This window comes from Cryptomeria japonica, chromosome 7 (genome assembly GCF_030272615.1).
Source record: "Cryptomeria japonica chromosome 7, Sugi_1.0, whole genome shotgun sequence".
In the NCBI taxonomy this organism is placed as follows: domain Eukaryota; kingdom Viridiplantae; phylum Streptophyta; class Pinopsida; order Cupressales; family Cupressaceae; genus Cryptomeria; species Cryptomeria japonica.
Genome location: NC_081411.1, coordinates 706,824,663 through 706,847,818, shown reverse-complemented (window position 1 = coordinate 706,847,818; position 23,156 = coordinate 706,824,663).

Here is a 23,156-nt window from a genome sequence, read left to right as displayed (position 1 = left end):
TCCACCAGGATGGTTTGATTTGTGGTTCAAAGTTGTTGATTACTGGTAAAGAGATAATTTGGTTTGCCAGGAGTTCTCTGAATGGTGACTCCAGTGATTGTCCTAGTGGTGTATAAATACATTTTGGAAAGTTGTTTGCATTACCCCGTGAGTTTGGATTAGGTCTCCTATTGGTGTTATTGTTTTGGGTATTGTTGGTGTTGTTTGTGTTGAGTTGATCTTGATTGGTATTTGGTGCATAAGTGTTAGTGCCTAGGTTAGCACCTTTGGGATTCTTTGTAACTTGAGGATTACCTAATAACGCGAGCATGGGTTGCTTTGATTTTGTATCATTTGATTCATTTCCTCCTTCATTTCCATTGTTTTTGTTTCTAGTCCAGAATCTGGATTTGTCCAAGTTGTTGTTGTTGTAATTGGATGAACTTGTTCCTTCTTTGAAAAATTTCAACGCTCCTTTCTTGACACGTGCCTCCTCTATTTGGATGCCATTCTCAACCAATTTAGCAAAAGATGGTATGCATTGGAGTTTGAGTCTATAACTCATCTCACTATTCAAGTTGTTGATGAAAATTTCCATCTTTTCCTTTTCAAGTACATCACGAGGATATCTCGAAACCATACACTGCCAACGTTGAAGGAAGACCATGAATGTTTCATTGTTTTTGTATTTGGTGTTACAAATGTCTAACATGGTGATAGCATGTTGAATGTTATAGGAATATTGAGTTATGAATTTTTTGACTAGCTCATCAAATGATCTGACAGGAGGTGTGATTTTGGATAACCATTCCATTGTTTGCCCTCCCAGGCTTCTTGGGAATAACCTCATCAAATAGGTATCATCATGAGAAAATTCAAGACTCATTGTACAAAATTCTCGAACTTGATCATGGGATCGCATTTCCCATCATATTTGTCAAATTTGGGAATGTCTGAGTTTGGAGGAAAAGGTACCATGTTCAATTTTTTTGTCAAACAGATAAGGACAAATTTCAGTTAATGAATACCGTACTATTGTCCCTTGTTGCATGTCTTGCATTTGTCTTTGTAACATTTGTATTTGTTGAGTAAGAGCAATCAAAGGTGCATTATTTTGCCAAGGGAAGAATTCTTCCCTTGCATTAATTCTAGGCTGAAATGGTGTATGGAACGATATGTTTTGCTTGGGGATGTTTTACTCAGGTATATTTTGTTCTAGTAGATTTTGTTCAGGAATATCTTGCTTAGGGTCACATGCCTCTTCCTCTCGTTGTCATTCTTGATATTCATAATTTTGAGATCTTTTTCTAAAAATGTTTGTGTCAAAGTCTTCAGGAAGTTTAACTCCTTTCCTTTTGTCATTTTCCATGATTCTTTCCACAAGTTTTTGAAAAAGTTCTTCGGAAATTTTGGTGTCCTCTAGATTTGGACGCTCGAAAGGATTTGATAATCTCTGATTCATGCTAGATTCTGGTTGCATTTCACTTTGTTTGTTTCATTGAGAGCAAGTAACAACAGGCATCTAGTAGAAGCTTTCTGTGACAAAAGGAATGAACTCTTCTTCAATGTTTTGTTCAGGGGTTGGTGGTTCAAATTGGGCTATGTTGTAAGTGATGCACTTGTCGGGAAAGAATGCTGGATTGATCTTTCCTCCACAATTTATTTGTTGGTTGAATGTTGACTTTTGATAGAATGATCTACTCCTTAATGGTTCCTTGTCAAATTCATTTGTTTTGTTCTGAAGATATAATCATATATGATGAAGGAATGTTCGATGAGATTTGAAGAGTTGATGATTGATGTATAAAAATTTATTTCTTTTGGCAAGTTTCGAAGAACTCAGTTGTTGTTTCTTCAACTTAGTGTTATGATAAATATTCTTTCTTCTCAGAATATGAAGATTAGTCATGCACAAGAGATTAATGGTTTCCTTTGATTTGTTTTGGATCCAGTTTAGCTTCTTTTGAAAACTCAAGTTTTACTTTATCAAAGTGAAGGTTTAGATGCCCCCTCATGACAAAGTGTGTCAAATGATATGGAATACAAGCTTTCCCGATATGGAAACTCAATTTGACAACTTGGAGTTTTAAACAAGTGTGTTTTGGGATAAAAATCCGTTTGATTTTAAAGGACCTGTTTGCCACTTGGGATGTTGTTTCCTAATTTTGATAGGAGAGATATGTTTATCTTGCGACTAGTTTCCGATTTCAGACAACTTTGCTTGATGGAAATTTTCTTTTAGAAATAGCTTTGATACTCTGTTTTTGGTTTTCTGATTGATGAAGTTCAGGGTGATGAAGGGAAGCTTCTAAAATTGTTCTCAAAATTTTCAAAATTGACCTCTTTTTTGTCCCCTGTTTTTCTGGTTTTGACTACGCGCTAAAACAGAGATGTAATATGCTATAAAAACTTCTTTATGCCCTAGGGAAAAGACTCTACATGCTACGCTGCCCCATGATACGTGCTAACTGGTTAATTTTGTTTAATTTTGGTTCATCTTTGGTTTAAAAGGCCATGCACTAATATGGGTCGCCTATGCGCTAACAGTTAAACCCTACGTGCTAAAGTTTGACTTCCACGTGCTAAGCTGATGCTTCATCACGCTAAACTATTTTCAAAATGTGTTGTCACTGTTTATTTTTAGATTTTGGTGAAGTGCTACTGTTAAGACTTGATGCGCTAAAATATGGTTCCTACGTGCTAAACTGCTCTGAAATACATTTACTTGGTTGCTTTTCAGGAATTTTGGAATTTTTGCCTTAAGTTTCTAGTGTTGATAGATGATTTTCTGAAGTAACAAATGAAAGTACGGCACCAAAGAGACAACCATTTTGCTTAATCTAAACAATAAGTGTATGTTCTATGAGGATGTGTTCAAATCCCCATTGTTTCAATAAGTTTAGATACAACATGCATTTCGATCACTCTTTATTCAAGGGTCATAAGCAATATCATAGCCCACTAGCCTCGATACTCCGTCAGCTCAAACGGTCATGTCACCCCCTAGGGGGTGCCTATTTTTTTGCCTTTTGCTAGAAATTAACCCAAAGTGAATTGCTTCACAATTGAGTAGTTATCTTGGGAGATATATGGTGAGCAATCTTGGGGGCGGATTCTTCCCACCCTTGCACTATGATATTGCAAATGTCTGGTTACTGACTTGGCTCAAAGTTTCTATGCTAAGGTTCGTAATCAAGCTTCTTGTTCGGCTGTTAGTGATAAACTCCCTCAGAAGGCTTCCTAACCTTTAGAACAAAGGCTTTACGTATCTCAAGGATACTGGGGGAGGGCTAATCATTGTGCGCAAATGTTGAAAAGGACTTTCATCACTTTCCACTTTTGATTATAGTGGGTTGGAACACTTGGCTTTAAAGTTGTTTCCCACTTAGGTCATTCCCTTCACACCGGCCAAAAATGGCTTTAAGAGTTTTTCAACCCTTCGGGAAGGTAGGCTTGCTAAAGGATTTATTGCTTAAATTAAAGAAAGCTTTAAGAGTGGTTTGGCTTTTTGATCACCCAATTAAGGGGAGAGCATATACCTTCCACTTTTGAGACAAAGCACACAAGTTCCTTTTAACCCTTCAAAGCAATGATTTGTTAATCCTATATGGAGATGTTGCTCCACGAAAACATGGTGTTCTTTTTAACTTTTCAAGGCAATGATTTTTTAATTTGAAAAGAAGAACTTGGTCAACAAAATGAACATGATGTTTCGTCAACAAAGAAAATTGATTGAAAGGGGAATATCTTCCCTCTTTAATTGCAAAACAAAAGACTTTTGGGACAGTGTGATTCTTTTCCTTGCTAAAACCTAAAATGGATCCTTTTATACACCAAAGGATGGTGAAGTTATTTTTAATCCATTTGTTTGCAAAACTTGAAAAAAAAAATGATTTGCTCCTTTTAAAACCCAATTTAAAAATTTTCTCTCCTAGAAAAGCAAGAAAGAAAATTTGTTTTGTGGTTCTTTTTAAAGCCCAAATAAAAGTGAGTTCAGTTTTAAGAAGAATCAAAAGAAGTTTATATCTTAACTAATGTAACTAAGTTAGTAAAAACTTTAAACTATTTAATGATCCTAAATTTAAGCTCCCATCTGCAAGAAATTTGTTAGAACCCTGCAAAATAACAAGTAAAATTGTTAGAAAATCTGTGGACTTCAACAAGTCTAATATTTAGATTCGGTTACAACTTTTGGTTTTGCCTCTATTTGTGATGTGCTACAGAACAAACTACACGTGCTACTGTATAGTCAGGATGCTCTATTGAATAGACCCGATGCGCTAAGCTGTTATTCTCCCAGGCCGAGACCTTCAGGAAAAAGTTAGTGAGGATGATGCGCTAAAGTATGATCTTCACGCACTAGGAAATGAGTCCCATGCAACAAATAGTGAGTCAGATGCGCTAAAAGGTTCACCAGATGCACTAAGGGATGTTCCCTACACGCTGATTCCCATTTCCCGTGTACCTGCACAAGTGTTTATTTTTAAAAACTGATTTGCTTAATGGGGTAGAGCCCCACGATGTGTGCTAGAAATGTATGCAGGAAAAGTGAGGCTATGAAACTTAAATGTGAAAAATGAAGCTCAAAGAGGCTTGTCCACACACCCACAGGACTTCTTGGTGCAAGTTATGGAGTCATGAAAAATGACTCAACTTCCCAAGGATGGTTCCATGGTTCTCTATCTCATAAGGGCCCTCAAGCCAATGCCTTTGCTCTCAGATTACTGAGCAAAGTGGCTTAGGGATGACAAATGCAAGAATGAGGGATGCTTATGACTAATTTAGTTATGAAAAAGCATCCTATCTATGCATGATTCTACAAATGCAATAAACTAGATTATAAGATGACAAGATTAGTAGCAATACTATCCTAACATGATATACTAGTTTATGAGTTAAGCTAATGATAAAGGAAATGGTCTAAAATGCTTATTAGATTAATTCCTATTGTAAAGAGAGACTAGATGTATTGATAAAATTGAGCATAAATGAGATACTAAAAGCTTGCATGGATCCATAAAATGGAGGAATGAGAGCTCTATTTATAGTAAAAATTGGGCAATGGATGGTCAGGATTGAAAGAGTTAATCAAGGGTCAAGTTTGAAAGTTGTCAATCAATGTTTTCAATTTTCACCAATGAAATGGTGACAATTGTCAACATAAGGCTGGTTGAGAGGAGAGGTATGAAGCATTAAATGCTTGAGAAGACCTCATGGTTACCCTAGGAGGTAAGGGTTAAGGTTAGGTTAGGGTTATCCATTGGATAAAGCTTTTACCCAAGGGGTAAACTCTTGTGCAAAGGTTAAAAGAATAACCATGGTCAAAGCAATAAATGCTTGATGAGACCCTTGGGTTAGATGGAGGTTAAGTGATGTAGAGGTTGATGAATACTAAGAAGGGGGGCTGAATTAGTATGCCAAAAATCTCTGCACTTAAACACTTTACAAGACTGACAATAAACTGGTAAAATAGTTTAGCAAACAAACTGGTTAGCACACATGCAAACCAAATAGAAAATAATGCATTCACCCACAAAAGTAAAAACACCATAACACATGAGATTTTGACATGGAAACCCAAATGGGAAAAACCACGGTGAGATGGAACTCACAAGTAACTATCTGCAGAATAGGAACCAGACTAGTTAAGGTCTTACAATGTTCTTTACCAGAATAGATCCTGTTAGGAATCTCAATCTCCGTTAGGAGATAATCCCAATTAAAGACTACCTTGCTAGAGGATTTTAGATCCATAGATGTGAACCACCTTGTTAGAAGATTTACAAAAGGATTTTGGGCCTACCCAGTTAAGGGCTACAAACTTGTCAAAGATGTGAGTAATCAACAAGTGTTTGATCTAGCTAGTAGCACAGACTGCTTGGTTAGATCCTTGGTAGCTCATTCCTAATGCACTCCAACATTACTTCAGTCTTCTACATATTCATATTCTCTCCAACTCCTCAATCACCTTACACACTAGCAACAACATAAACTTTCGCTATTTCCACATCAACAACCTAAAACCCTAGACATGATGTCCTTATAAAGGAATCTGATTTCATGTCGGTCCAATAGGATTACATAACAATTTCCTAGGTTCAATGAACCTGGACATACTTGGTACCACGACACAAAAAGGCATCCTTTAGGTGTCGGCACCGTCAAATAATTGGTGGATGGTAACTCATCACAGAGTATTACCGGTTCATACAAATGCAGGTTGCTAGTTTGACAAAAATGAAGACAGGTAAAAATGTGTTATGCCTCTTTAGTCCCTCGTACCGCTTGGTATCCACGAACCGCTTGGGGTCAACATGCCGCTTCAGACCGGGAAACACATTCTGCAAAACACCAAAAGTCTAAAGACTATAATACAACATACCGGTTGGAACAAATATCGGTTGTGCTCAAACTCATAGATATAAAGGAGATCTCAATGCAAGTGTGTGTCCATCAATGACAATCACAACATAAACATCAAAAATGCCAACAATCTCCCCCCTTGGCATTGATGGAAACACTTAGGAAAATAAAATTTTGACATCTAAGTGTTTTACAACAAAATCATGCCATTAGAAAAATTGCTCCCCCTAAACATATACACCATCCCTTTTGGCAATACAATGTATAACAATTTTGCATAAAGAGCATAAACATTGAGATATTCAGAGAACATATCAAAATTTTGATAACCAGATACTTTTCTCAAATAGAATTCTTCTCCCCCTTTGCCAACAATGACAAAGTAAGCTGAACAAACTTGTTTTCAAAATAATAAAAGTTTATGACAATAAGGAATAATACTTATCAAAAATAGATTTAAAATCCTACAAGAATTGTTTCATCAATAAAGACCGGAACTCAAGTAGGGAGGTGGCTACTTCCTTTTCTATCTGCATCTAGGAGACTTGTTCTTCCATGGCATCAATTGTGTCCATCTCTTGTGTAACTGTTAAGGCATCTAGGTTTAGATAGCACTTTTGAAGAATTTGCAATTGTGGGAGTAGAACCAGTTGTAGCTCCCGCAAATCTCTAGACTGGTGTTGATCTCTTGCTCCATTTTTGCTGACTGGATGTGAAATCCATGAACGATTTTCCCATAAGTTGTAAAGGAATCATAAGGTGGCTTGAATGTGCTCATGTAGGACTACAAATCCATTTGAAGCTTTTGCTTTTGAGCTAGCACATCATCATAGAATAGATGGGGTTGACAGATCTTGTTGAGTAGCAGATTCCCCTCATCCAGAGCATCCCTTATACCCTTATATCCTTTTGTTCTTTCTTTAGTTCAAATCGGAGCTCATTCAACTTCTTCACCAGAGCTATATTAAGAGCTTTTTGATGCTCCTTTTTGGCATTTGCCTCTGCTGCCTCTTCTGGGCTCTGCACCTGATCATCCACTACTGTGCATAGGAGCTTAAGTTTAGCTAGTGATGAATAAGTGTTGGCAAGATTTGTACCTGGTATCAAACTGATAAGAGTGTCCACAATCGCTTCAATTACATCCTTCTCCTTCTTCCTTTGAATAATTTCAAGGCACTCTTGAGCAGCCTTGATGCTTTGCATTAGCTCTGTTTCACTTGCAGACTGGAGATCGATAGGACTGGTGAGATCAGCCGATTTGGCTTGACTCTCGATTGCCTTCAGAGTTTCCATCTAGGTGCTCTTCTCCTGCCTTGTCCTCTTCTACTTTCTTCTTCTTTGCTTCTCTCCTCTTCTCTTCTTCCTTGTCCTCCTCAGCCTTTTTCTTTTCTGCTTCCTTCTTCTTTTCCTATTCCTTATCTTCCTCTTCCTTCTTCTTCCTCTCTGCTTCCTTCTTTTTCTCCTGTTCCTTATCTTCCTCTTCCTTCTTCTTCTTTTCATCTTCTTGCTTCTTTTTCTCTTCTTCTCCTCTTCATCTTTCTTCTTCTTCTTCTCTTCATCCTTTTTCTTCTTCTCTTCTTCTTCCTTTTTCTGCTTCTCTTCTTCATCCTTTTTCTTCTTCTCCTCTTCATCTTTCTTCTTCTTCTCCTTTTCATCCTTTTTCTTCTTCTCTTCTTCTTCCTTTTACTGCTTCTCTTTTTCATCCTTTTTCCTCTGCTCGGCCTCTTCCTTTGCCACTTCCTGTCTGTCCACGGCTTGCTTATCAACCTGTTTAGCCTATTGCTCCTGTCCTGTTGCCTCAGATGACGTTTCCTGAGGAACATTCTCTATGTTTAGAGAATCGACATCAATGGTGTCAATTGGTTCAACAACCAGATTTCCTTCATCATCAAATACTTCATCTAGTTTGGATATAACCAGTTCTTTTTCAGCTTGCTAGTTGGCTAGACGTGTTTTGTGAGACTGGACAGTAGTTGTCATATAGTGATGAATGTCTTTTTTGACATCATCAACTCTACCTTCTAACAGCCAGATTCTTCTTCTTCTAGTGAAGAAGAGTCCTTTATTTTGATCAATAACATCAAATAATTCAGAATTTGACAGGTCGGGAAAGTATTGTGCAAACACTTTCTCCCTAATTTCCTGTTCCTTTTCTATGGCAATGCGCCATCTATTATCTAATGACATGTATAAAGAATCCAGTGTTTGAGATTTAATCTCTGAGGGCAACCGGTCATTAACACATAAATACTAAATTATTTCCTTTTCAATTGCTTCCTTTTCATCATCATTAAAGTCATAAAAACACTCAATTAAGTCATGTAGTGTAAAAGATGTCCAATTTACATTCAATATGCAAGTTATATTCTATTATCTAATTCTATGATTACCTTAATGTATATATCTGAATATCTTCTTACTTGTGGTAGGTGAGAGGAGCATTTTATATTTTCTATGTCTTATCTCATGAATGCCACTTGCTATAAGTATATGACAAACAAGGCACGGTCAAGCAATGCCTTGATCGTTCATGACCAATCAAGACATTACTTGATCGTGTCTTATTGTTAATACTAATAAACTACATGTTACGTAGATGTTAATCGGTGTGGAGTATAACCAATGATTATCGGTATTTACCAAGTGCTGCCACCCGATAGTATATCGGTGGCTGTCAATGCTAATAGTTGATAGTTATCGGTGTGTTAGCCTTGACAACTGATAACTATCGGTGTAGACTAACACACCAATAACTATCGGTGACTAACATAATACTAACCGATAACTATGCATTCGATACATATACTATATGCACCCCGATATAATATGCAACATGGTCTAATGCAATCTGATAATAATATATTAATCAGAGTCATCATTCATCTAGATATAAGATTCATTTAAATAGATGAATATGAGGAAGATGCAAAGTATGGTTTAATCAATAGTTTGATCATATACAAATATATAATGACTATCAAGGATGATTCAATTGCTTGATGGTTTTATCATAGTTATCAATATGATAAATGATTGAATGAGAGACTTCATTTATCTCTCATTCAATCATTTATCTTACCGAAGCTATTATGCATTAACACTCCCTCTTAGCTAGGTAAGATGAATGTAGACAATATATTCAAGCATCATAATCTAATTGATAGTTATTCTTTTAGTCATTCATGGGAATCACACCACTTAAACATTTGGTATGATGTATCTGTAGACACCCAAAAATGGTCAACGCTTGCGAAGTCATACTTTAACATTTGCGCATTGCCTCATTTTAGGTTTTTGCGTCGCATTAACATTTCTCCTATGTCACGCACTTGGTCTTTATCATTTGCAAACATTGAGTCATTCTTCTACATTCTTCAATCATCTCGTCTTCGAATTTGGTCTTGTCGACAACATTATCCAGTCATGATTTTGATCAATTTTACTCTGTCGCATCAATGTGCGTATTCATTTGTCATCATTTTGGACATCGTTAATCCTAATTAGGGTTTAGTCCTCTTATCAATCTTGTCGATTTATCATCAATCCTTTAATCTTGTCGTTTTACAATCGATTTGTCATCGACCGTTGTCATGTTCGATCTTGTCATCTTGCAATCCATTTTGTTGTCGATTCTTGTCCTCTTGTCGATTTTGTCATTTTGCGACCGATTTGTCATCATTTCACTATCAATCATTATCTGTCTCAATTGTGTCAATTTGGATCAAATCATGTCGATTGGCGCATTCAATCAAATCATTTTGTCGCACTGGTCATTTATCAATCCAAAATCAAATCATGACATTAATTATCCTCAATCAAGACCTAATTGTCATTTTCGCATTTCTAATTCATCTTCTAGGGTTTTATGATTTATTCATTTAACCTAATTTGCCATTTCTTCCTCTAGGATTAAATAATTTACTTATTTATCCTAAGTCTTCTCATTACAATTAAATCTTTATTTAATTGGCTAATTATTCTTCTTTGTGAATTGATTAATAAATGAAAAATTATTAATTAATTCACTAAATCCTAAATTTCTAATTCCTAATTTTCATCAATTTCAATTTCCTAATTTTTCTAATTTCTTTTCCCTCCTATTTCATCTCCTAATTCTATGGGAATGACATTTCAATTTGTCATGAAATTGTCATAATTGATAATCAATCAATTTTGACATAGAATGTGTCATAATTTGTCATCAATTATCAATCAATCAAATTGTGCATGGAAAGTGCATAATTTGTCATAATTTGTCATATTGATTTGCAATTTCCATTTGAATTGCATCATGCTAATCTTGTCATTTATCCAATTTCTCTATAAATTGGATAATTTTCTTCAATCAATCCCCTTGAATCCCTTCAATTACTTCTTGAAATCCGAATTGCTGTCAAACTATCAAATTTTAGTTCTAGTACTCTTGAGCTTTTTGCTTTCAATTGTGAGAGCACTTGTAGGTGAGATCCACAAAACTATTGAAGAGGAAAGAACAACAATGGAGCCGCATGGAAGGAGTATTCAATCTTGAGTCTGGTTTGCATAATGTTTTCTTTTGAATGCTTCATTTTCATACCTCTATTGAATGTGTATTGTGATTAGGTTCATTGCAATGAGTATTCTTTTGATTATGTTATCATGTTTAACGTTTTGATTGATATATCTTGTTTTGATGAATCCTAATTTCTACTCCACATTAATTGGTGAACCCGACGTGAATACTAACCTTCTAACCATCTTACTGTGTTTTGGAGTGCTTCTAAGCTGATTTGCAGGTCAAAAACTCAAAAACAGAGCTGTGCAGTGCATTCTGGACACATCCTGCGCCTGTGTGAAGCATTCTGCGCCTGTGTTGAAGCATCTTGCGCTTGTGTTGAAGAGTTCTGCACTTGTGTTTGACAACTTGCGCCTGTGTCATAACTTCTGCGCCTGTGTAAAGTCCAGATCAGAGGGTAAAAAAATGCAGTTTCTTTGAAATTTTTGATGTTTTTGCATTCTGTTTTCTGTGTTTTGGATTTTGGTACTGATTATTTGTGCAGGATCTTGGCTTATGCATGACAAAGACTAAAAATCAAATTACTAACGTGTGTTATGCAGATTCGATGGTCAAAGACTACAAATCAAACTTCTGACATGTGTTTTGCAGGTTGCCTAGGAGAAACAACCAAATTGTGTGTTTGAGATTTTTAATTAGGCACTTAGTGATTTTTAAATAGGTGGAAATGAACCCTTGTTTGCTTTGTTTTTTAAGTATGACATTGGAGTAGGAGAGTATGCTCTCATCCTTCATAGGGTGATCAGAAATCCAGATCTTCGATACCATGCTTGTCTTGTTGATTGTTTGTCTCCATTAAAGGGCCTGCCTTCCCGACCACTTTGCTTTAGCAAGCAAGTGATAATCGTGAGAAGGGAACGACCCAAAGTGAGTACGGCTAGAATTCCTGGGCATTCTAACTCACTATAAACAAATACCTGATGAGCGAAAGCTTTGAAGGAAGTGTTACGTGGGAATTGTAGTTACTTGGGAAGTGATGCCCCTTGAAACTCTTTCTCATATCAACATCTAAGTAGGGCCTCTTGGTCTAAATCGCGCTTGCACGACTACATTTGTTTGGTATCTTGATGGGCTTAATGTCTCAATCATGCTTGCATGACATCAAGGAGTAACGCTTAACAGAAATCCTTACTACATACCTTGTTTTTAGAGGCCAAAAACCCTTCTAGTTGCTTGAGAAGGACAAATTCGGATACTTGGAAGAGATACTAAGTTCGCCATGGGGAGATTCCATGGGGACTGATGCTTGGCTGCCTTGAGAAGTGAGTGCCGTGGAGGGGAGCCCGTGGGGTCAAGCATCTATGTATTCTCCTTGAATCTCATAATGAGTCTACCTCTCAAGTACCTAATGTCTTTGCCTACCATAAGGAATGTGGAAATGAGCATGATTGTCTTGAGTCTAAGTTGCAATATCTTGTATTCTTTGATTGTCAAAAGTTGAATCCCATTTCAAAAGCAAAACACATTGATCAAAACAAGATTAAACACAAGAGACATTCATCCAACAAACATTCAACAAGATTCAAAGATCATCTTCCTAAAACATGGTTGTCAAACATTTGTCAAAATCTTGTCTCAACATTCATGTCACTTACATTTAGGTTCATCCTAGGTTTGCATTTTGTAAGATCATTGCCAAGGTTAGGTTTCACCTAAGTCATACTCCTTTGCATATCAATAAGGGTCATCCACTTGCATATGTCCTCTTGCATTAAAGTCATACCATTGTCATACATTCATATTTCCATACCCCAAGTCTCTTCATTAAGCCTAAGTCATTGTCATATCATATTAAGATCAGTTGCGTATGTCCTCTTGCATAAGAGCAATATCATTTCATAATTAAACCTTAGGTTTCATCTTAGGTGGACATTGTCATACATTTGCATTTGCATATCCAAAGTCTCTTCATTAAGCCTAAGTCTTTATCATATCATATTAAGATCATTTGCATATTAATTGTCCTTTTGCATATAGCATCAAACCTAGGTCTTGTCATACTTGAGCAATTCAAATCTTTGGTAAACCCTAAGTCATTGTTAAGAAGTCTAGACCTCATCAAGTCTTTTGTCCTTTTTGTCATCAATATCATTTCGTCAAACCTAGCTTAGTATCCAAGCATATAGGTGAGACATTGTCAATTTGTCCTTTTGTCACTTGGTCCTTTTGTCCTTTGAGGCCTAGGCATCATTTCAATTTCCTAAGGGTCCATCTCTTAGATTTGCATTTCAAAAGTTTGTCAAAATCTTCAAAAACAACCAAAAACATAGATTGCATTTTCATATATTTAGTTTGCATTTAGTTGCATATCATACATTATCCTTGAAAATTTCCAAAAAAAAAAAATTGCATTTGCATAAGTGACATGCCTGTTGAGATAAGATCAAGATCTAAGAAGATGAGTGAATCAATGTATCAATCCATGGATAACATAGTAAATTCGCAGTTTCAAACTAGTCAAACAGTGCAAGTTGAAGGTTCATTAAACACATCTCTACCACCATATGGAATGGTTCAACTTGGACCACCTCTATTATATGAACCAGTGTTTGTACCTATGAAACCAGGACATGGGAGTGTTCCACCAACTCCAAGAGGAAATGCACCTTTCGATTGGAATCAGTCCAGCTTGCAACAGGAAATACAAACATTGTATGAAGAACCAACTCTATCTCAAGGATTTGGTTCAGATCAAGGCATTCACCAAGAAACAAATCCAAATGTCCAACCAGACTCTTCATCCGATTTCGATGTCTCTGATGATGTTGTTATGTACCTTAAGGATCTAAAGTTGACAAAAAAGATGGATAAATTCTTGAATAAGCTCTTTAAGAGGTTCCCACAAAAATATCTTGACATGATGAGTAATGTGACCTCCTCAAGTAAGCAAATTAATGTGCAAAAACAACAAGGCGGTGAGTTGTTAGGTTTCTCTCTACATCCAAATGATGAAAATGTGCAACAAGAACTCCAACCCACCTTGATGAGTAAACGTGCTTCAAAGGCATTGACAGTGACTATTCCTCAAAAGTCCACACTCAAAATAATAAACAATCCATTGTTTAATGCAACACCTTTAACACCAGATCAAATGAAGGCCACACAAATGTTGATGACAGGTGTCCCTCAACAAGAAGTGATTCCTCGAATACCAAAAAGTGGATCCAAATCTAAGATGCAAGAAAGCTTTACGATTGGAATGTCTGATCTTACAAATGTTCAAATTGCCTTTCCTTCATGCCAAAGCATTAATCCCTTGCCAAAATCCCCCATGCATATCCAAAGTCCAACCCCATGTCAAAAGGATAATTTAGAACATGAAGAAACGTGTCTTAGAATAGATCAAGATCAAGATCCTGAAACCTTATCATCCCATCCAATTTTTGACCAGGACTCCATGTTCCTAGACACTCACAATGATTCCCCTATTCTTGTCCATCCTATCCAAAGTCCTATTGGCACTCCATTCCCCAGGAAAGATCAAGATATCCCAGTCCATTCGATCCCAAAGGATCCCATTCCATTTAATGAGCAAAATGTCCTTTCAAATCCCATTGACATTCCACTTCCTCAGAAAGATCAAGATATCCCTTCCATCCTTTCCAATGATCCCATTGAAAGTCAAGAGCAAAGCACCTTTAAAGAAGATTCCAATGATCTTCCTCCTTGTCAAGATCAAATTATTCCTTCAGATCCTCCACAAGATCCACTTGTTCCTCCATCTCCATGTCCTAATCCTCCATGTCCACCCCAAGATCCCATTTCTTTTGAGGATCCCATTATTTCTCCCATTCCATCTCTTGAAGAGCCTGTCATTGAGCCATGTCCACTACACACTCCTAGTCCCCCTCATGATCCTGATACCCCTCATGATTCTAATGTGTCAGTGCAAGATGTTCATGAACCCCCTACATGCATAATGGGTTCTTCCACTTTGGTGCAATCCGATCCACTTCAAGATCTCCTTATTTCTCTCATATCACATCCACCTCATAATGAACTCGCGTCTTCTTCCCAAAGAAAAGAGTATCCTACAAGTCAAGATATTCATAAAGGCAAAGGAGTAGACCTTCACAAGCAAGAACCCCTTCATATCAAAGAATATACTAATGGTCATGGCTACAGAGCTCACACTCAAGGCGTTGGTATCCCTTCAAAGTCAAAATTCAAATGTCCACCTTCCCCATCATCGCTTCCTTCCATTCTAGGTCCCTATATCCCTCCATCTCCTATGCAACATCAACAAAGGCACACATCTTGGAGAACCTTCCATCCATCCCACATGCCTCCATATCATTCCCATCCACACCAACATTCATTCCCTCTTCCAAGCAATTTGGATGCCAAGTATAAGCATCATAAGTCTAGAAATCCACATGTATTCAAGGATCAACATGTCCAATCTAATCGACATGTCAAAACAAAGAGCAATATGATCTATAAAGAAAAATAAATATCCAAAAGGCCACAAAGGCCCACTGAGCAAAATAAAGAAAAGTCAAAATATATATGGGTTCCTAAATCCCTTGTGCAAGCAATGCACTCCAAGGAACCACAAAAGCATAAAAAATCAAAAACCATGTGGATCCCTAAGAAGCTCCTTGAAGCACAAAAGCCTAAAGAAACATCCAACTTGGCATCCAAAATTGCTATTCCTCCATCCAACCCTCTCAAATTTATTTCTCCATCACCTCCTTCATCAATTTTGGGCCCTTATGTCCCAAAATCCCAAGCTATTCCTCCATCCAAATCTCAATATCCAAAATACATTTGTCCTCCATCAGTCCATCACCCCTCAAGGTGTGTGCCAATGTCGATCTTGCCTTCATTTCCATCCACTAAAGCCCAATTCTTCCAACACCCTATCCATTATCCAATACATATTTTCCATCCTTCCATCCCTTTGGTCCAATCCTTTGCATAAATCCTGGCCTTATTTCATCTCATTTTCCATGTCCTTATCCTACCAACATCTTTGAGCATACTTTCAAAGGTCATGGTCCATTTTTTTCTCAAGGCTACTATCCAAACAAAAAGACACTTGAGTCCTTCCTCCATCCCTATCATGTATGTGTCCGTCTTCTATTGAAAAAGCTCAAAAATACAAAAAAATGAAAAAAAGAAAGACAAAAGAAAAAAAAAAAAGTAAAGAAAAATAATTCGTCCACTGGTGAAAACCTGGCAAACAGGCGCTTTGGGCAAGTACCATGATGAAAACCTGGCAAATAGGCGTCATGCGTAATTTATGAACTTCTTGCACACCACACTTGGGGGCAAGTTTCCTCCTATCATATCCTTTTGTCCTTAATTGTTCCATTATCCTATCAAACCCATGTCATACTCCTTCATATCCTTTTGTCCTTCATTGTTCCATTATCCTATCGAACCCCTGTCATTACCCTTCATATCCTGTTGTCCCTCATGTCCAGTTTCCCTTTCCACTTTTGATCTTGACAAGGCTGACGATCTTCATGAGCATCATGCATCTTGTTTGCAGCTTTCAGTCTATCATAGCTTTTAGTCATTTATCCATTTGCTTATTACAACCTTTCATCCATATTCCCTAGCTTATTGCAACTTTCTACCACTATCACGTATACTATCCCGACCTTCAGTCCATGTCCCTTATCCATTCTTGGTCTTGCTTATCCTATCCATATCTTATCACTATCCGTACACTCTTTCTGTCCCTTGATCTTGATCTGACAAAAGGACACAAAATTTAAACATGGTTTCAAAAACCTCTTGACATGTCCCTCATGCCATTTCACTGCTTTACATTGTCATATCCAGTCTCTTGTCCCATCACGCAATAGCCCTTGAAAATTGCATCCATCTTGTCTCCATGATAAAAGGCCTTTGTCTCCCCTCTATCCCCCAACATTTCAGAAAGCCTGTTTATCCATTTGTCATATTCCTTACCTTGCTAGACACTGGGGGCAAAATTTGAAAAAAATTCATAAAAATCTCAAAATGTCCTGAAAAAAGTCATAAAAAGTGAAAAATGTCATGAAAAAATTCATAAAAATCGAAAAATGTCCTGAAAAAATCCATAAAAATTGAATAATGTCCTTAAAAAAATTCATAAAAATCGAAAAATGTCCTAAAAAAAAGTCATAAAAATCGAAAAATGTCCTGAAAAAAAGTCTTAAAAATCGAAAAATGTCCTGAAAAAAATTCTTAAAAATTGAATAATGTCCTGAAATAATCCCTAAAAATCAAATAAAGTCCTGAAAAAATGAAAACACAAAAAAAAAAAAAAAATTGTAAAACTCCAAAAACCAAAACATGCATTTTTGCAATAGGTATTCCCTTTATGCATCGACAGATCACTGAGCATTCCTCCAATGACATTCGCAATCATACGCTATGCTTTAATGAAATCATGCTTTAACAGATGAACTTTTTCAATCCAAACCAAACATTCAACCTGATCACAATTGTCATCTCAATCGAATATCAGCATCGATATCATTTGTCCTTGTCACATTATCATGGGTCTTATACAGGGTGTGGTATACTCAAAACCAGACTGTGTCCTGTCTTAGACGGGGTACCGTATTTCCTGAAACCAGACAGCATGATCGTCCTATCAGCACGTTCAACTTTTGACAATGAAGATCAAGATGTTTGTTTGATTGGCTTGAATTTGTGAGTCTTCTCTTTTTATTGATTTATCTTTGGCTTCGATCATGTCCCTATGTTGCTCGATGATGTCACTGAGTGATTTAGAGTAACCGGGATGGCTCATGATCCTTTTCTTTTTTGATTATGATTGTCGTTTGTCTGTGATGTGTCTGTCTTTTGCAAATCAGGTTGCATTTCAGCTCTGGCCTTCAATGCCATGATGCTACGCATCCATTTTGCTAAATAAAAATAAAGGTTCTCACCTACAAAGTGCATTACTGAAAGCAAATTTTCATCATCTCTAATTGTCCTCTGTCTTATTTCTTCTTACTAACACTTCTTCCGTCCGGTCGGATAGTCAGTTCGGTCTAGTGCTCTGATATCCAAAACCATATTGTGTCCTGCATACATTTGGTCAATGCATTTGCATTCCATTACATATTACATCACGCATTTTATACATTTCATATTATAAATACATCCAAAGTACATACAATGCATTCATACATGATCATAAACCAGTACATAAGTCATCCATACATAGCAAAATCACTACATCAGTCATAACATATTGCATCCATCATATCGATGCCTATCATATCACATATCATCATAATGTCGGAGTACAAAATCGGACTGTTTGTCCTAAGTATGGCCCGCAGGCTGATTACATAATGGCAAACTACATGATGTCCACTGTCTGTCATATGGAGCACGTGCCTCTGTCACTGGGTGCTCCCTCTGTCCTCCTCATCCCTGCCATGTCTCGCAGATGATGTCCCTCCTGGTCCTGGCTGTGGTGGTCTCATCGATCCACTCACTCCTATGCTGCTCAATGTCCTCCGAGAGCGTGACCTGCTCTCTGTCCTCGATCGTGCCCGATATGAAGGTGCTCTCCGCTCCGGTGGAACTGCACCCTCATATAGTGTCCTCCAGTACAGTCTCTCCTCGCCGGTCTCTACTAGCATCTGTGCCATCTCCCATGCACTGGCATCCCTAATCGATCCAATGAACTCAGTGACTCTCTGTCCCTCTCGCTGTGCCTGAGCTATGGTTGTATCCCAAGCCTCTGTGAGTCTGGCTATCTCCGCTCTGAACTGCTCATGTTGTCTCTCCAATATTGCAATATAATCCTGCTGGCTCGCTATGGTAGCCCTGTACATGTCTATCTCCTCTGTCCTAGCTGTCTCTGGCTCTATGGGAATATCCTGCAAAGTCTCCTGATCCGCTGAGTCTGGCTCCTCATCATCCTCACCACACATCGCTGCTCATACTCGGCCGCCATAGTCTCCCACCGAATCTCCCTCTCGACAATGTCTAGATCCTCTGCGTCACACTCCAACAGTCTGCATAACGCGTCTCTCCCTGTCACTGGGTCGTACTCTATCATCTCCCCATGTATAGGAATGCGGAGGATGCGCCATACATCCTCTAGAGTCACTGTCGCCTCGCCAGTCGCCAAATGGAATGAGGAAGTCTCCGAATGCCATCGCTCTGCCAATGCGGTAAGCAATCCTGTGTTTTCCCTAATCTCAGGCATATATGTGATGTAATACAATCCCAGTCCAGCTAATGTGTCTCTCTCTGTGCTCCTGAGTCTATGTCGTAGCATGAAACAGTCCGGTCGATTCTCCCGTGCGATCAATGGATATTGTCGACTCTGCATCACAATCGGGGCATCATTTTGTCAGTTTTAGGGTTTGTTCCTACGGGTTGCATGTCTTCATTTTCATGATCAAATCAGGGTGTTTTTCATCCACATTACCCTATCCTATCCTTCCCACCCCCTGTCAGGTCATTTGCATGTAATTTCAAGTCAAAACTAAGGATTTTATGCCAACTTGCGCCTGTGTTTGAGAAGCTACGCCTGTGTTAGATGAATTGCGCTTGTGTCTTCCTACACAAGCGCAGAACTCCTTACACAAGCGCAGGTTTAGCCTACACAAGCGCAAGAGACCATTTTGGTATCTCCTGTGGGCCCCGCAATGTCCCGTAAGCCATCAAAATTCATGAAATTCAAAACATGGGTTTTCGAGATACATACCGCTGCTCCTGCATCCTCCGGTCGTCTGAATGTGCGTACATGTTCTCCAAGGTGATCCGCCGTTGGAATGTTCGCCATCTGTCTGCAAGTGTCCTTGTCCAGAGCAACAAATCCTCCTCTTTCGCTACTGCAAATGAGTCATTTTCACCCTCTTGGTCCCATTTATAGCTCTTTGTCATTGCATAGATGGACGTGCGTCCTCTCCATCTTATGTTGGTCGCGGTCTTGTGCTCCCTAAATTGCTTGTCTATCATGCATCCGATCTCCGATTGTCAGTCCGTTTGATCCTATCATTTTCTATCATTTTTATCGATCAATTGGCCTCTTTTCTGCATGTTTCCGGCCAATTCCTTAAGGGGGCATGCATATGTCATTATCGTTGTCTGGGGCATTTTTTGTTATTGTTCTTTGAAACAACGCTCAGAATCGCATTGTCTCAAAGAGGGGCAAAATGTAGACACCCAAAAATGGTCAACGCTTGCGAAGTCATACTTTAACATTTGCGCATTGCCTCATTTTAGGTTTTTGCGTCGCATTAACATTTCTCCTATGTCACGCACTTGGTCTTTATCATTTGCAAACATTGAGTCATTCTTCTACATTCTTCAATCATCTCGTCTTCGAATTTGGTCTTGTCGACAACATTATCCAGTCATGATTTTGATCAATTTTACTCTGTCGCATCAATGTGCGTATTCATTTGTCATCATTTTGGACATCGTTAATCCTAATTAGGGTTTAGTCCTCTTATCAATCTTGTCGATTTATCATCAATCCTTTAATCTTGTCGTTTTACAATCGATTTGTCATCGACCGTTATCATGTTCGATCTTGTCATCTTGCAATCCATTTTGTTGTCGATTCTTGTCCTCTTGTCGATTTTGTCATTTTGCGACCGATTTGTCATCATTTCACTATCAATCATTATCTGTCTCAATTGTGTCAATTTGGATCAAATCATGTCGATTGGCGCATTCAATCAAATCATTTTGTCGCACTGGTCATTTATCAATCCAAAATCAAATCATGACATTAATTATCCTCAATCAAGACCTAATTGTCATTTTCGCATTTCTAATTCATCTTCTAGGGTTTTATGATTTATTCATTTAACCTAATTTGCCATTTCTTCCTCTAGGATTAAATAATTTACTTATTTATCCTAAGTCTTCTCATTACAATTAAATCTTTATTTAATTGGCTAATTATTCTTCTTTGTGAATTGATTAATAAATGAAAAATTATTAATTAATTCACTAAATCCTAAATTTCTAATTCCTAATTTTCATCAATTTCAATTTCCTAATTTTTCTAATTTCTTTTCCCTCCTATTTCATCTCCTAATTCTATGGGAATGACATTTCAATTTGTCATGAAATTGTCATAATTGATAATCAATCAATTTTGACATAGAATGTGTCATAATTTGTCATCAATTATCAATCAATCAAATTGTGCATGGAAAGTGCATAATTTGTCATAATTTGTCATATTGATTTGCAATTTCCATTTGAATTGCATCATGCTAATCTTGTCATTTATCCAATTTCTCTATAAATTGGATAATTTTCTTCAATCAATCCCCTTGAATCCCTTCAATTACTTCTTGAAATCCGAATTGCTGTCAAACTATCAAATTTTAGTTCTAGTACTCTTGAGCTTTTTGCTTTCAATTGTGAGAGCACTTGTAGGTGAGATCCACAAAACTATTGAAGAGGAAAGAACAACAATGGAGCCGCATGGAAGGAGTATTCAATCTTGAGTCTGGTTTGCATAATGTTTTCTTTTGAATGCTTCATTTTCATACCTCTATTGAATGTGTATTGTGATTAGGTTCATTGCAATGAGTATTCTTTTGATTATGTTATCATGTTTAACGTTTTGATTGATATATATTGTTTTGATGAATCCTAATTTCTACTCCACAGTATCACCTATACACGTGATACTAGAGTTCATTATGTCAATCTTGCATTTGACAGGATATCACCCAAGCATGTGATATCAGTATTGCCTAAACACAATACTTAAGGATAATCATATGAGAAAGATTTAAATTCTCATCTTATCCAAGTTGTGGTATGTGCATTAACACTTCATATGAATGTTTTACCACAACACAATCATGGCTTCATTCATGATCCACCAGAGATCCACCATGATAACTAGTTTGGGCATTATAAGATTGTTTGGACAATGCCAACAAAGATATTTAATCAAGGCCCAATCAGTTATACCCATACCGATTTAAATAATATTACTTTGCTTAATAATCATGCATATAAGGATTGAATGAATAATGTATAAAGCATGGTGGTAGTAAATAATCAGTTTACCAAATATGTAAGGCTGATAGGCTATTTACATATTTGGTTTCAGTTAGTCGGCCTGTAGGATTACTATCGACACTATATATATTATCAACACTCCCTTTTAGCTAGGGAAGATAAAGTTACCATATCTATCATCTCGTTTCTTATGATAGGCAGGATTCCTTATGAGGTTGCATAATCTTACTCTACATAGGATTATACCATTCAAATATAAAGTATCACCTAAACACATGATAGAAGGGGTTAGTCATATTGTAATGACATGATATCACCTAAGCACGTGATATCAGTATTGCCTACACACGCAATACTTAAGGATAATCATATGAAAATAATTAAATTTTCAACATATCCAAGTTGTGACAAGTGCACTAGCATTCTATTTCAAATGTAATATCACAACACAATCATTGCACATCCATGACATACCAGAGATCCAACATGATAACTGGTTTGGACATTATAAGATCGTCACCTTATAATTTCCCCATACAAGTGTTCACTATCTTGAGAGATCATCACCTCTTAGATATGAACCCAGGGGATAAAATCCAAAAATGTCCTGTCATGACAAAGAAGTTTACACATTAAACATGAAAATATGGATTACAAAGCAAATTACCTTTATATCATACCTAAACCTTTTTTGAAGTGATCAACCTTCACTCTGAAAGAGGTTTGGCTAGAATATCTACAATTTGATCTCCAAGGGAAAACCCTCCTACTCGAGGGAGAAACACCCAGCATAAAAATTTCTTCTTTATATATCAAATATGTCTAGAAATAATGCAAGATACAGGCCCAATATGTGTTGCTTCACTCCTTGAAGCAACATTCACAAGAACAAATCTAATTGGCCTTCTTCACAGGATCGATCTGCTATAACTAATATATAAACTGCTCTTCACATAAATTGAATGGATCAGAGAATGAGTTTGCATCTTCTATATATATGAGGGAGGCACCCTTTCACAAGGGGTCGGTCCTCAATGACACCATCTATCTCTTTACAAGGGTGGCCACCACAACATCAACACTCCCTCTTAACTAGGGAGGAAACCTTGTTAATAATATAGTTACGAAATACATCCACCATGGCTACTCCTAGAGGGTGGAACACGATTCATCACGGTACCCAACATGTTGACACTCATCATGGCTATTCCTAGAGGGTGGAACATTGGCCTTCTCCTCAAACTTCTCCCTCACAGAGAAGAGTGTATTAACAAAGGCTTGCTCCTCAAACTTCTCTCTC